This window comes from Choloepus didactylus, chromosome 3 (genome assembly GCF_015220235.1).
Source record: "Choloepus didactylus isolate mChoDid1 chromosome 3, mChoDid1.pri, whole genome shotgun sequence".
Lineage (NCBI taxonomy): Eukaryota > Metazoa > Chordata > Mammalia > Pilosa > Megalonychidae > Choloepus > Choloepus didactylus.
In genome coordinates, this window is record NC_051309.1 from 129,308,731 (window position 1) to 129,312,370 (window position 3,640).

Here is a 3,640-nt window from a genome sequence, read left to right on the forward strand (position 1 = left end):
TTTTATTCTCTCTTAAAGGATTCCAGTAAAGGATTAAGCCACACCTTGAATGGGTTGGGTCACATTTCAATTGAAACAAACTAATCAAATGGCCCCATCCACAACAGGTCTGCACCCACAGGAGTGGATTAGAAAATATGGCATTTTCTGGGATGCATAACAGCTTCAAACCAGCACGGCTAGCTTATCATTAAACTTCTGAAATATGATTTTTGGTCCCTTCACTTTACTAAAAATTGGATACCAACACCAATAAATTAAATGACTTGTCAATAAATCCAAAGATCTTTTGCCAGACTTTAACTCACTTAACTCTCTGTTGCATCTGATATTACTCTCTATAAACTCTCATGTCTGACTTTAATTTCTCCTGTACATCTTTGAATCTTACTTAAAAGTGAGCACATCCATGCTCAGTGATAACACATTCTCAATTCAGATGAAGCTTAGAGTTCCATTTAGAGTCTTGAAATCACTTCTAAGCTCCAAATCCATGGTTTATACCTTCTGGCTCTCTTCCCCTAGCACCTCCAAACCAAATGCTCTCTCCTACTTAAGTATATGACGCCCTTAAAAACAAAGACTTGGTAGGAAGATGAGAGTCATTTCTAAGTATATAGACACCTGGTGTACAAGGAAATACTAGACATCATATGCAGTATAACAGAAGAGCACCAGTACCAATTAGTGGAAGTCTCAGAGAGGTAGATTTTGATCACTATATGTAAAGTTTCTTATTATTTGACCATCCTAAAATGGAGTGGTTTGAAAGAAATTAAAGAGTCATCTGTAAATGATAGGTGCTTCATAAGTATGGATTGCTATTAGTAAATCCGTGGAATTCATGGTCTGTTTCATCAACAATTTGTTTCAAACAAAATCAGAATATTGTCAATCTGATAAGATTGATTAAATTGTCATATATCAGATAAAATTATGCTTCAGGTGAATTCATATTGGAATTCTCTTTTCCAGGTGGAAGCCTCAGGTAAAGTTCTCCCTGATCAATAGGAAATGAATCAAGAAGATCACACTGCCAGCAACAATTAAAGGGCATTATTTGGCCTTCAGCTCTGAATTCAAGTGAAGTATTACAATGTCACGTTTGGATATGTTTTGCTATTTTAGACGAGAAAGATAATTATCCATTAGAATATTTCCTACCTTTCTCTATTGCTGTCACATAGTAGATTCCCAGGGTAGTTTATTCAAAACATTAATTATCCACTCCCCTAATAAATAGTCTTTAACACAATTCAAACACAAGATGTTCAAGTGAAATATGTGTGAGCAGAACAATGAGTTTTGCCTGAACTGCTCTAGATTCTAGTTTCTGGGAATAGTACTCCTTATGATATTACTATCACTCTCTAACATCCTACATTCTCAGTAACACTCTACAGTTCCCTTTTATCTTAGAATATTTTAATATTTTCTTTTTTAATCATTGCCTTCCTTTAATTACCTAAGTTTTCATCTATGTATTTTAGTGTTCATCTGTAGTTAGTGAAGCAGACATCTGCTGTTTGCATAGTGTCCCTGGCACCCAGGTCTCAAAATGAATCTGAAAGCAGACTTTCCTGTGTTGATAGGCTGGTGCTGTAAACTTCAAACATCAAGAGTCCGTCGACAAGATTATTGTTTAAGATGCCATTCTGGGATACACATGGTTGAATTCTTCCTTTTAAGCCTAAAGTATCCTTAAAACTCACAGTATTAATAATAATTTTCCCTATTTTGTACAAAACAAATAGTATTAGTAAATTATGACTGTTCACTACTGTGTTTAAATAAACCACAAGATTTCAGTACAATGAATTATGTACCCCAATTTAGACACATTCTTAATCTTAATCCACATTCCCATAATTGTGAACCCATTGTAAATATGATCTCTTGAAGATACTATTTTTGGTTAAGGTGTGGCCCTAACTGAATGAAGTTGGGTCTTAATCCGAATTAGTGGAATCCTTAAAGAGAGAAAGAAACCAAAAGGCAGAGAAAACCACAAAGAGGAGCTGGAAGCCTAAATCAACAGAATCCAGAAGAGAAAAGAAAGGCCATCTCCATGTGACTAGAGGCTGGGATACAAGTCAAGGAACCCCAAGGATTGCTGGCAGCCAGCACCAGAATGTTACAGACTGGGGAGAAAGCATCACCACACTGATGCCTCAATTACAGACTTCCCCTAACTTCAAATCCATGAGCAAATAAATTCCCATTGTTTTAGCCAACCCATTGTGTGGTATTTGTCACAGCAGTCTGGAAAACTAAAATAATGGTAATTACTATTGCTATCCCCACTAAATAGAGGAAGGTCCTAAGACACATGCTGGTTGCATAACTTGTCCAGGTGGCAAGTGGTAAAGCCTGGATTTGAGCCCATTACTAGTCCATTCTCCTAATATTAATTTGTTTCTTTGTTGTCGTTGTTGTTTACTGTTGGAGCATTTCAGAGGTCCAATAAATATCACTTCTTTTTTGCCAAGTTTCTTAACCAATAGAGATAAAAGTTAAAATAGTAAAGACAAACGGGAAGTCAATTTCTGTAAAAACATAATGTTGAGTTCCAAGATAATGCAAATTCAGACATAACATGATTGGTGATCGGCTCCCTCCCTTCCCAACCCTTGTTTTCAAATTGGGATGGTCCAAAGTTCAGTCTTTCCCTAGGAAGGCTCTTAGATGGATGCCATTATCACTATTCAAAGATGAGGAGTTATTTGGCTAAGGTCACATTCTCTCTAAGTGGTGAAGCAGGATTCTGGAATTTGAACACAGATGTGTCTGGATGCAAAGCCCATGTTCTTTCCTATCTGTATGCTCTTTCTTTGGGTTCTTTGTATAAAATGGATTGCTGCTATTGTAGAACAATTTATTAATACTTCGGTAGGAAGCATAGCATATATTTTGTAACTAATTTCCCATATAGGTGAAATTATTAACAAATCCTAACTTTAATTTCCTGTCATAATAGATTTTTATTTCTTTTCTACTCACCTCAGCACACAATGTTTAATGTTAAATGATCAATAAATAATTTCAGAAATGGAGAATTCTTTGAAATAAATATAATTTCTTTTTTATCAAATTATATTCATAGAAACCAACTAATTGCTGTTAAGTACTTTAATCAAACATACTTCATCTCAACTTTTAAAAGTCTTAGCCAGCAATAAGCTTATTTTACATATTTAATAAGATTAGACACCTGTATCAACAGATCGACAGAGCAGAAATTAAGACAAAACATCCCTGCATTATCAAATGCACCAAAAGTGCAGTAGTCAACTTTAAATAAAAAGATTGGTATGCATCAACCAAAGCCTCTTACTTAATTTTAGTTTGCTCTTGCAGTTAATATCCTAATTTACTAACTAATTCAGACAGACTGATAAAGGAAATAATGGCACAATTAATCTGATAACTTCATCAGAATATTTCCTGATGTGTTCCCAGCCTGAAGAACCGAACTTCGGAGACAATGGCAATTGCATTGAAAATGATTATTTAAATAGAGACTTTTATTGTCACTATTCCTGACTTTTGTTCAACTAAAAGCAAGGACCATTAGTTTTTATTCTCATTTGTACAACTCTGAACAAGCCTGATATTGCAAACTGCATAACATTACAAAATT